This window comes from Mastomys coucha, unplaced genomic scaffold, assembly GCF_008632895.1.
Source record: "Mastomys coucha isolate ucsf_1 unplaced genomic scaffold, UCSF_Mcou_1 pScaffold22, whole genome shotgun sequence".
Lineage (NCBI taxonomy): Eukaryota > Metazoa > Chordata > Mammalia > Rodentia > Muridae > Mastomys > Mastomys coucha.
This window is the reverse complement of record NW_022196905.1, coordinates 173,276,693-173,289,736: the sequence shown is the minus strand read 5'-3', so window position 1 is coordinate 173,289,736 and position 13,044 is coordinate 173,276,693. Positions and strand designations below refer to the sequence as shown.

Sequence of the window (13,044 nt, the reverse complement as noted above, 5' to 3'; positions counted from 1 at the left end):
TGAATCCAACAAGGAACACATAATACAAGAGATTGGGAAAAGTGAATGCTCTCTCTAACAGGCCACGCTGTACATTGGTGAAAACAAGTGCATCAACCATCTTTCAGCTTGACTCTTGATTCTTGGTTCCTCTAAACCCTCAGTGGATAGATTTGGGTAGCTTTGTGGAGAGGGGCACATTCTCTACTGTTAACCTAATCTCCAAATTCTGTATTTGGTTGTTTTATGAAGGAAGCTGGGGTTGGGGGTGGGGGCAGGCAAAATTTGGGTGAGGGAACATAGAGATAGGTGTTGTCAGGAAGTTATTATGAAGCATTTAATTAAGTTATTATGAAGTAGCACACAAGTGATAGAGTTTCACCACCATAGGAACCTATTGCTAAAGACCATGTCTCTACAGACCTGGAGATTAATGAAACATGGCTCCCAGCCTCAATTTTGATTTTGAAAATGTTGTTCTTCCCAATGGCAATATACCGTGATGTAAAATGATGGTCTCAAATGATCTGTAAACTGCATTTTGCAATTATATTGTAAAAGATAATGTATTATGAATAAATCTGTGACAGTAAAAAAAATTTACTACTCTTTGGAGAAGTGTGTCTATAATTCTATGGAAAATAAAGCAGTTGGAAGAAATTATCTCTCTCCCAGCTTAGATGGAGTTGTGCCTTCAAATGTGCTCAGTCATTTGACAAATACACATGCAGAGAGTAAATGTTGTTTCTCAAGTGAATATAGAATATAAAATTCCCTTATGAATAAATCCAAAGTCCCTTTGAATGTATAAAAAAATTAATTCATACTTTCTGTTCCAAATGAAGTTTAAATATTGAAATAGCCATCCCTTTGGGAATAAGAAAGAATAGTTTGGATTCCCATTGTACTGATGGCCTATTTTCAACCCCTGAACCCATGATCGAAGGAGAAAACCAAACCCCTGAAAATTGTTCTCTGACCTCCACAAGCATGTCATGGAATGTGACATTTATATGTCACACTCAGACACATGCACACAAGAATACATAATGCACACACATACATAATTCATAAAAATTTAGTAGATCAATGTACCATGGGATAGATAGGAGACATTAGCTCACCTAGTTCTCAATTATCTGCAGTCACTTAATGGAAGTTGAATGGCCTCCTCATCCAAGGTGGAGAAGCTGTCTTGGTACCTTTGTGCATTTTGTACATCTTCCTATCACCAAGATCTCTCCATTTTGGAAAGGATAATTGGTCCAGTTCAGGCTCAAGGGTCACACTATGGTATACCATAGCTGCTACTGAAGCTAGTTCACCGATTTAGATTGACACCAATCCAGTGTCAGGGTCCTTGCCTTTCTACCATCCAAACCAAGGTTAGAAATCTTCACCTCCATTCTACTTTCTGTCCACGGATAAATATTCCTCATATACTCTGCATGAGTAGCTGTTCAATTACACTGTTTTATCTGTCTTGTCCTTTGTGAAATGTTGCTTTGGCCTTAAAGATATCCAGAAGCTCACTACATCACTCAGTTTTCTGTTTATTTCCCTAAGAATTCTGGCTTTATACAAATATTTCCATATCTGCCTTCTGGGGACCAGGATACACTCCCTTATCCTCTTTGTCCATCTCTCATCCCCTCTTGATTGCTTGAGCACTGCAGGAACCCTGTTCATATTTTTAGTTTAAACTATTCATATCTATTGAAGCCTCTCCTACTTTGTAAAGATCACATTCTACCATGAACCATTACCAGTTCTGGGATCCCCACTAAGACAACCTCAATCTTAACTATCCTGTTTCTCTAGTGCTATGTCATCTAGTATAATGGGCATTAAACACCACATACATGCACACACACACACACACACACACACACACACACACACACACACACAAAGGGAGACCACACCTCATCTCCCTCATCAGATTTCCTCATAAATGCCATCTTTCCTTAGATTCTTCCAGCCCTGACATTTGTAGGACTCTCACATTGTGCTAATTAAACTCCCTCAATGACTCCTCTGAGTCAGTCCATCAGGGACTAATTTCTGTCATGTTGTGTCTGGTTGTACAGTTTTATCTCAAGGAGCAATAGGTATATTTTTCAGTCTCTTCCCTTTCAAGCCCTCAGGCTGATTCCATCCACCTCCATATCCCACAGTCTCACTAGTCGGGTTATGAGAGACTCTCTTGATTTGAAGATTTTAACAATTAAAAGTTTTTCAGATGTAGGGTTTTCCATAATTATCATTTCTTATACTGGGCTCCTATGAAGACTCTCTTATGCATGCTGAATCACAGATGGGCTCCTATGAAGACTCTCTTATGCATGCTGAATCACAGAGTTTTGTTCTACCTTCATATCAAAGGATGGGTCGAGAGGTATCTTCTATCCTACCCTGTTATTGTCCTCCATAGAGACTCTTCTCATGGTTTCCTAGTTTCTGAATCCCATAAAAAAAAAAAAACTCTTTAGGACAGATCTGACTTGTAGTCTACTTCCCCTGCATCTTACCCCCTGTAAGAAATGGCAGCCCAGGGCTGGAGTGGTGCACCAGTGATGAAGCATGTAAGTATGATGGAAATAGTTTGGATCTCTATCTAGAACATATGCAGATACTATAAAGAGTGGGTTGGCACAATGGCCTGCCTGAAATTCCAGTTTCACAAGGCAGATACAAGGGATCCCCAGAATAAGGTGGCTAGTGAAAGTAGCCATATTTGAATCTGGATTTGATTGACAGACACTGCCTTGTAATATAACATGGAAGAACAATCAAAGATGATTCCCAACTTCTACTTTGGGCTTCCACATGCACAAAGGCATGTCGACAAACATGCAAACGCAGACACACAAATGGAAAAGGAAAAAGAAATGGTGAGAAAAGCCAACCTTCCTGCTTTCTTCCATGTTCTCTGCCAAATTAGAGACTAATCCAGTGGACCACATTCACATAAGTTTTTCCCAATACAATCGTTCCATGATATAGGCAAATTCTTCTTGCAAAACGAGCTGAACCTTTATTGACTTCCATATCATTCATAAGAAAGATCATGCTACTGATTCTACAGCTTGCTATGACCCACTCCATACATGCTCTAGTCAATCAGCCATTCTTGGAGCATCTCTGCACTCAAATGGTAAATACCATTCACCAAAGAGGCATGCTGCCTCTGTAGGGTTATAGTCACTATAGTGGTTTCTCCACCCCCCAAAGATGTGTAATGGGCCTTTGGTTGCAAGTCTTATCCACCATTACAGGAGATACATAACTACCATTACAGTGGAAAGGAACAGAGTCCCTTGGGGAAAGGTAGCCATATCAGGGCTGCTCTCATGGAAGTGATACTGCCACATGCATCACCTTCAGTAGCAAACAGAGAAAAAGAACTTCCCACCTTATAAATCCATGTATCCCTCACCCCCATGACTTCGTTTGAACCTAGCTACATACAAAGGACCTAGTCCAAACATCACCAAACTGGAGTTTAAGCTTCAGCATGTGTATTTGAAGGATAATAAAGATGGACACAAATAAATGAGCCATCATGTTGGTCTCTGATATAAATACTAGCTTATGATCTCTTTGTTAGGATCAGCAACAATGTTCATGACAGAAAGCAAGGCAGTGAGGGAGCAGTACACAGACAAGTGAATTTCCACTGGAAATGAGTGTAAGTTCACTCACTTCCAATGGAAAGAGGCATTTTTGCAAACACATGGTTCCAAAGATGGAAGTGGATGTAGAGAAGGATGCTGGTTTGCTGAAAGCAGGAGTCTTGGATAGGAGACGATATGAGTTCTTGCAATCTGACCTACAACTCACCTACATCTGTGTCCCAGGAGTTCATCCATCATCAATCAAAAAGGTCAGTGTATCTTCTGAATAAGGTTCCTAAGATAACTATTATCTTTAAGATCTCTACCAGAATATTAGTGCTTCCCAGGAAAGTAATGCTTCCTTTGCTCAAACTAGAAACACATATTGTATTGGAACTGCTATCAAATTATTTGGTTGGGGTAAAAGTTGATAAGCAGGGTTCCAATTGAAAGGAAACATGTTTCTTCAGGTAGAGAGGGCTGAAGAATTATGTTTTGATTGACAAGATAATGATCCTGTTAGTAGTATTCAGAATTAGCCAAATCATGTGAATTTCTCATAAATCTGCCAAAGAAAAGAGAGAAAACCCAGAGAGGCAAGAGGATGCACCATTTGATGACCATGATATCGTTCAGGAACTCTAGTTGGGCCACATTCCACCCTCATATATTCATGCACACATCTTTTGCTATGAGTTGCACATGTGCTTTATGGTTGTACAGCAGATTTAGATTTGTTGTTTTTTTCTGTATTTTTCTGGTCCAAAACTTATCTTTTAAAATGTTTTGGAAGCAATTTAGAAATGCTATTGAATTTCTAACCCCCTCCTAAGTTTTGGAATACTTGTAGTTATGTGGGTTTTTCTTCCTGGCTCAAAACCATCAAATTGCAATGAGATTGTCAGGGTATCATCCTGAGAGACATGAAGACACTGCTCACTATATTGTTAATCACAGTAATATATTTACATTTACATTAAGTTGTTTAACATATCCTTAAAAGGTGGAAAACAGACTTTTGTATGAAGGGAGTGAGTTATCCTATACTGCAGGAGTGTTGCTACATATATCAAAAATTGGTTAATCAAAGAACCATTTGAGAATTTAAGAACCAGGTGGTATCTTTGAGCCATTGGATACTTTAAAAGAAAAAAAAGAATCTTTAAATATTAGAATTTTAAATACCTAATCCCAACCACTTATTCTAAAAGTTGGCAATCACAAAAACTCTGTTTTTTAGATAGTCAGTAGTCTCTTGGGAACTTGAACTAGGGGAAAATGAACTTTAAATGTTGATTTCAATTATCCCCAAATTATGTTGGATTTGGTGGCTAATGACTTTAAATTTGCTTACATTGGCACTTCCTCAGCACATGAGACATAATCCATAATCTGAACTCAAAGTCATGTCCCATGAAAAAAGACAGTTACCAGGCAAAGCTGATAGAGATCTAGCTGAGAACCAAGTGCTATTTCTCCAAAATAGTCATGTTCTGTTTCCAGAAACATTCATTATAACTAAACATAAAATACCTGAAATTTGTACATTTGTTTGGGAAGGCAGAGATATAGAGAGACGTGGGGGTAGGGGAGAGACCAGTAGGAAGAAAAGGGGTAGAAAAAGAAAAACTAATCCAAAATGAGAAACTTGAGTAAAGACAATGATTGTAGTTCAATTGATCATCATCTTTGCTATGTTTGTATATCATATGGCCAGGGTTCCTTGCTACATGCACTCATAGTCATTCAGTTGGATCAAGTACCACTTGAAAACATCCTAGGTGATTGTTTCTCCTTCCAATGCAAAACCAAACCCCACTTGAAGCTTCCCCTGTGTCTGGTTTCAAAGGCAAGATACCTTTTATTCCTGTGAAAAAATACTAATTAAACTGAATTCAGGCTAAGTGTGGAATAAGCAGAAAGATTTGCTTTTCCTCTAATGGCCCTTCAGGACACATTGTTTGGCAAACAGATTGGAGAAAGATGTTCTTAGACTTTAATTGTCCTTCAACCTTGTTTGTATTTTCTGTCTTTCATGTGTCACAGTTTTTCTTTCCCTCAATATTTACACCATAGCTTTTGACAGTGAAAGAAAGTGTGCAGTGTATAATGATTAAGTCTGTTGTGTTTTAATCCATTTCTTTTCCCCATTGTGTACTGGTCTTTCCCACCTAACACCCTAGGTTTACCATCTACCCCATCTTAAGTTCATCTTAAATATCCACAAGATGCCAGAAAAAACATACCCACTTACTCCAGATATGTCATACCAAGTCCTGCTACTATTTTAATGTTTTTCAGGCAGATCCTTCAGCAAATGTAGAAACAGATCGCTTCTTTGGAGAGGTTCAGATGAAACATTACCTGGAAAAAAAAACAGACTTGTGTATTTCAGATCCACTAGATGGAAAAGAGAATCTACCCTACAGCCAGATACGTGTCTTTTAGTTCAATTTATTTCCAGGCTGCTTAAAAGCAGCATCATCATAGGATGATGATGCTGATGTCTAGAGCCAGCCAGGAAAGAACTGCAGGAAGAAAAGCCTCCACCCTCCATGTTCTTGTGACACTTCTTTCTTCTCCAGGGAATTAGTCACATAGAACTGTACATTTTTAATTGTTCATCTGTTGAGTCAACAGTGATTGAGTAAGAGCCTGCTTCATGCTAGAGATTGTTCCAGTATCTGGGCATTCAGCAATGATCAAAATAACACACAAAGTCTCTTCCAATGACCAGGAAGAAAGTATGCACCAATATGTTCAAGAAAGTAGATAGAGTATACAGTATGAAGTAGTAGATAGAGTAGAACAGTATGGTCATAGGGTTGGAGAACAGGAGAGGCAGCATCAGGATCTTAATAGTGCCTACTTATGATGGTCATAGAAGTATTTTGAGAGAAGTATCACTAGAAACAAGAACTGGGAGTGAATGGAAGAGCAAAGTTCCTGAGACAGGAGCATGCATAGATTGAGTGTCCAGAGGAGCACAAATTAGCTACAGAAGACCACTCAATAAGAAAGGAAAGTTGGAGAAACAACTATAGATCATTCCCAACAGATGAAACTTCTGAGACCTAATGTATATCTAAATCCTACAGAGCTCTTGCTAAATTGCATATTCCTACTCAGTTGGTCTGAGGAAGCCCCTCTCTACTCTATTGCTGTGGCTAGTCTCTAGAGCAGCAAGAAATAAGGCTTTGGTGGCCACGGTGAAAACTTTGCTTTTGCTGTGAATAAAGAAAGAAGGCTGGGAGACTTTTGAATAAAGAGAAAGGAAGATGAGCTCGATCCTAAAGGACTCTCTCTGGCTCTTTGGAGAAAAGAGAGACGCAGAAAGCAGAGGATGCCTGGAATAGTCTAGGTGGGATGCAACAGGACTGAGATCTGGGTTACAGGCAATGAGACAGCTACATCAGTACCACTTCCAGTGATGTGGGCTTGGCTCTGCCATCCAGAAGTAGACTTAAAGAGGGTTGCTGGTACCCATGGCCTTGCAGAGGAGCCTGAAAGCAAAAGTTCAAGGGAGTAGGTGGAAAAGAAGTCTGTAATGCTTGATATCATGACCTTTATCTGCTTCATTTCTGATTTTAATTCCCAAATTTAATTTCTATGATGTCACTATTGCACTTAATATGGGGTCATTGCAGCCCGTCATGGTCCTATATTCACATATTACAGGATTAATAATTGCACATCTCTGTCATAGTTTGGATAGCTTGGATATATAGATTGGATACATAGTTTGGATACAAAGTCTTTTGTTCAGTGCTTGTTCTGTAGCTGACAATAATATTTGAGGAGGTTCTGAAAGGTTTGGGAAGTGGAACAGAGGTAGAAGGAGTAGATCACTGGGGATGAGTCACTGGGGCCACCTTCTCGCTGGTTGATTCCTATATCACTCTGCTTCTGGGCCAGGTGATTTGAACAGCTCTCTTCTCCAGCTTGCACCACGATGCTTTCCTCAAGTGCACAGTCATGCAGTTAAATATTGAACCCTCTGAGACCAAGAGCCAAAATGAATTGCTTTTCCCTTGTCTATGTTAGTAATTAATTAAAAGTTTTTTTTTTTTTTTTTTGGTGGTGATGGTGGCAGTGTGCTTGTTTGTCTTCCTTCCTTCCTTTCTCTCTCTCCTCTCTTTCTTTCTTTCTTTCTTTCTTAATTGTTTTTTGAATGTTACTAATATAATCTCCCAAAGTAAGTAAACTTGACTTTGCGGTACAATATGGCACCCTAAGCTGAAGGAGAATCTACTGACTCTTTTCTTTTCTTTTGGTGCTTGAGACAGACTCTCCTTATGTAGCCCAGGCTAGCCTAAAATTTGCAGTGATCTTCCTGCCTCAGCCTTCTCAGTGCCAAGATTGCATGCAAGTTCTACTGAACTCAGCTTCCATTTAATTTTAAACATTATTTTGTGGTCTTTGAATTTAAGTTAAATCAGCTAACCACTAACTTATTTTTAACAACAACAACAACAACAACAACAAAAACCCTTTATTTTCACTACAAATTAATATCTTATCCATAGGCTGTTGTTCCAGGAGTGTCCTATTTACTTTGAATCCTAAATATCATTTTTTCTGTTTTTTATTGTTGTTTTTTATTTTAATAATCATGGTATAGCAGTCACAATGCTTGTATTTTTCCTTCTCTAATTTTATAATTTTTCTAAAGAACATCCTAAAACTTGTTTAAATTTCTTTGGTCTAGAATTGTCACAGGGCTGGGGTGGGGCAGTTTTCTTTCCCTCAAGAAAAACTGCTAGTACCTGTAGACAGTTTTGATTGTCATGCCCTGGAAGATGCTACTATCATTGAGTAGGTAGCCAAGGATGCTTCTAGACGTTCTGCATACGCAGAACAGCTCCCTCCACTAACAACTGTGCTATCTAAAATGGTAGTAATGGTAAGCTGAGAAACTATGCCAGCCAATTTTTATGTTACAAGTTAGAGTCATTAGAGAAGAGGGAACCTCAACTGAAAAAATACTTCCATAAGATGGGGCAGTATGCAGGCCTGTAGGGCATTATCCTAATTAGTCGTTGATGTGTGAAGACCCAGGCTATCATGGGTAGTGCCATCTCTGGGTTAGTTGTCCTGGATTCTATAACAAAGAATGCTGAGCAAGCCATGGGGTGCAAGCCAGTAAGCATTCTACTGTCCCATGACATGCTATATCAGCTCCTGACTCCAGATTCCTACCCTGTTTGAGTTCCTGCTCCACTCAGTAATGAACTGTTATTTGACAGTGTAAGCTAAATAAACTCTTTCTCCACAGGTTACTTTCAGTCATGATGTTTCCACACAGCAATAGAAGCTCTAATTAAGACGGTAACCCTCTGCTCTTGTTAGCATAAGAACTTCAACTACAATCAGTGTAGTCAAGCAAGGATCTCTGGTTACCATGCTCTGAAGTCTGTCAGTTATATTCTGAGCCATCTTTTCCAAAGACTGTTTCTGAAAGGGTCAGCTTCTGCATCCATGTCAATTATTGCTGATATCACACTGCAAATTAAAACAGATCATCCAGCTTCCCTGCCTTCTTTCTGTCCCTTTCCAGAGTCAGACTAGAAACTTTGTCTTCTAGTCTGGTTCTTCTAGACTCTCACAACTGCCTTTCAACTTTCTATCAAGGCATTTTCCCTAGAAAATCCTTGAACATTTTCTTCCAATTCTGTGATATATTAATGAAGTGACAGGCAAAATAAAGAATATATGAATCTTCTTCATCATAGTGGCATGGAATATAAATGCCCTGATATATAGAAACAGGTCAGAAACAAAAGAAATTCGCTAGCAAATTGTTAGCAAAAGTAATAAGATAAATGAAGTGAGAAAACTTGGTTATTCAAAAGGAGAAAAACAAACGTAGCTGTTGTTCGTAGTTATTTAAACTTCAACTCAAGCTTTAGTCAATACCACTAAATATAAGATCAAAAGTCTCCCCAAATCTCCAACCCATTTTGAAAATCTGAGCTGGATCCACATATAGTCAAGAAGTTACTACCCTAGAAAAGTAATTTGTGTTCTTGGATGGCCAACAAGAGTTTTAGCATTCTAAGAAAAACTGCTAGTATCTACTTTCTGTGTCTGATAAATAGTGTACCAAGAGCCTTTGGTTAGGAAACATCTTGGACATGGACATCAGACAGACCACTCAGAGTCCCAACCCACCTCTAATCTGCTAGTGTACTCAGTTTCCTTGCCATGGCCTTCCATAGTACTCCTAACTTGATAGGCTGTACCCAAATACCACGGCCTTCAGTAGGTTTCCAAACCCTATCTGGCCTCTGACATTGAGTCTCCCCATAGATATTGTCTTAGTTACTATTCTATTGCCGTAAAGAAACACCAGGACCATAAGAACTTATTTTTTTAAAGCATTTAATTGAGGGCTTGTTTACAGTTTCAGAGACTTAGTCAGTGGTTATCATGGTGGAAAACATACTAGTTTAGTTCTAGAGCAGTAGCTAAGAGCTTCCATCCTGAACCATAGGCAAGAAGCAGGGATGGGGGAAATTGGGCCTAGTATGAGCTTTTGAAACCTTAAAGCCTACCCCCAGGAACAGACCTCTTCCAACAAGGCTATACCTCCTAATCCTTCCAAAACAATCCCACCAACTAGAAATCAAGCATTCAAATAAATGAACCATTACCACTCAAACCGCCACAGATAGTCATGCCACACCCCTTAATCACCTACAACCACATAGGCTACTGAAGTCAATGGTCCCAAGATGACCTACAGATCTGGTTTTCAATCTGCCACAAATGCCAGTCAAAAAAATATTCAAAGAAATATTCTTATATCATACTCATGGGCACTTTTCCTTAGATTCCTTCTCTTCAATTAACTTTTAAGAATTGTTATGTTGAGGGACAACATGCCAACTCTTTTCTCTAAATTGACAAGGATCTATCATCTCATTTCCCCTGCTAATGAATCTGGAGGCCTGCGATTGCACAACTGGCATTTCTGTGATGAGGATGGATAGTATTGAGCCAGAGACAAGACCAGGACAAATCACCTTTCGTGCACATTTAATTTCTACAAGAGTCCTGTACCAGAAGTATTTCTTACGGCTTTATGCTAAGGAAAGTTAAAGCGATTCATTCAAGATGATATTGTTGGTATGTGGCCAGGGTATCATTTGGAAGCTCCTAGTTAAGTTCTGAAAGCCTATGGTATTTATGAACTATATTTTAAGTAATAGGAGTTTCCAACAAGCACTCCTAGTGCCCAGGTGTGTCACTAGAAGCTGCTGTTTTTCGACATTTATATTTCAGGTACTATATATAATTAAGGGAAACCGAATTATTCAGTTATGCAGATCCTGGTAGCTTGTGACTCTTCCAACCAGCATCAACTTTTTGGAAACAGTTGAAAGTCTATGAAGACAGTGACCAAAATCCTAGCTCAACCACAAGGGTGGGAACCAAACCAATATCATCAATCATCACATTGCATCAATGTCCATTAGTGACTGGCAGGAAGTGCTCATAATTTCCTGTAGAGGCAGATGAATGAAGGAACAAAAACATCTGTCTGTAAAGATCATGTGATTTTGAGGAGAGTGAAAGTTTTAAGCTTGACTCATTCAAACTTTGCAATACCCCCACCAAACAGTTATATAAAATCTGCTTGCTGTTTCCTTTGCCAGGGAATATATTCAGGGAATATATTCTCTCTCTCTCTCTCTCTCTCTCTCTCTCTCTCTCTCTCTCTCTCTCTCTCTCTCTCTCACACACACACACACACACACACACACACACACACACAGGTTCATGAGGTGCACATATAAAATATACTACAGTACTATTTAATTAATCAGAGTCAGACATTCCATAAAATGTATGTAAATGAGAATAAGTTCAATGTTGTCTGGGACTTTAATGTTGAAGTCGAAGAAACAAGCAATTGTCTGAAAACTTAGACTGCTCTCCATGTCTGGTGATACTACTTTAACTCCACAGACTGAGGATCAGGGCTGTATTTGTTTATTACACCTATTATCTTCATGATATTATTACACCTATTTATCTTCACGATATTGGGGATAGAACGTTGGCCTCCTCCTGCATGGTAGGAACAATTTATTTCTCTAGCTTGCAACTTATTCTACTGATATCACTCTCTCCCTCTTCCTCTCTCTGAATTTCAAAAGAAGCCAGTTTCTATATAGTCACTCTGGATCTTCTATTCAATACGAAGTGTGCATTGTTTCCCTCTGAGGTCCAGGCTAAACTAGCAGAATGGCTGAGAGCCAGAACAGGGGTGCATGCTTTTCCTTAGGCTGATTCACCATCTGTCATCAGTAAACTTCAACATGCCTGCGTGACATGCATTCTGTCCTGCAATGGTTCCAGCAGGCAAACCCTGTAGTTGGCTTTCTTGTTAAGAGCTAATTTCCCCTAATTGCTCCAATGAGAGATGAGAAGAGAGGGGCCTCACTTGGAGCCTCTGGTCTCCTCATCAGTCCTACTAAGCCCTGAGAGCTGATCGTGCTCCAGCTGTTGCCTGCAGTCGTTGTGTGGACACACAATGTGGATTTTAGAATCCCCAACTGGTTGCTTGATGCTTTCAAGACTTGATTCCTGTGGCTGTTAATGAAGTTCTTGAAGGATTCTTTAGTTTCGTTATTTCTTAAAGAAAGTTCTGTTCCTACATATGAAAAATTCATTATCAATTTAAAATATATGTTTATTATTTTAATGGTAGTACAACTTTGGTATATCCCCACCATTCTCTATTATTTTGTATTTGAAATATCTTAGTGAAAAAATGGTACATCTCATTATTTTTTGATTAACCCACTACCTAAAGCACATGATTTTAATGACTATATAACATTTGACTACTCATGTATATATATTTTTTATTATATATACAGTGTAATTTTAATCATATATCAAAGATACATATGTCAATCTCTGTTCATATTTCTAAAATTTTAGGGCCAAATTTTTGAAGAAATATTCAAGTAACCTATATGCAAATTTCTAAAGTTCCAGGTACATAATTCAAATTATTATACCAAGTTAATATACCATACCACATCCTTACTAGTAATGAAGAGTTTACTCTCAGTAAGTTGATATTTTTCCAATATTTTATTGCCATGATGAGAAAATGACTGATATGTTAACTAAAGAGTATATCAAATTTTGAAAAATGATATTTTTTTCTTTAGTCTTCATTGCTTTGATAACTGATGCTACTAAGGATATTTAGACTCTACTTTCTAATTTTTCCTTTACCCACTGTGCTGGCTAGTTTTTGTCAACTTGACATATGCTAGAGTCATCTGAGGGGAAGGAAACCCAAATGAGAAAATGCCTCCATAAAATCTGGATGTAGGGCACCATTGAATGGCCTAACCAAAAGATAGAGAGAAGAAGAAGAAGAAGAAGAAGAAGAAGAAGAAGAAGAAGAAGAAGAAGAAGAAGAAGA

The 13,044-nt window shown here is 38.6% G+C and overlaps 1 protein-coding gene and 1 long non-coding RNA gene across 9 annotated transcripts in view; one reads left to right on the top strand and one right to left on the bottom strand.

Annotated features, from left to right (window-relative positions):
- Positions 1 to 13,044, top strand: part of Nrg1 (neuregulin 1) — a 1,068,405-nt gene that overhangs the window by 641,240 nt on the left and 414,121 nt on the right. The gene's annotated exons all lie outside the window — the stretch shown is intronic.
- The window catches only part of LOC116069121, a 125,845-nt gene that overhangs the window by 15,680 nt on the left and 97,121 nt on the right, over positions 1 to 13,044 (bottom strand). For 2 of the 4 annotated variants that reach the window (XR_004109855.1, XR_004109854.1), the window contains exon 3: positions 5,843 to 5,960. This is a non-coding gene — a long non-coding RNA (uncharacterized LOC116069121). The remainder of the gene's footprint in view (positions 1 to 5,842; positions 5,961 to 13,044) is intronic. The other 2 variants (XR_004109857.1, XR_004109856.1) reach the window with 1 other exon arrangement.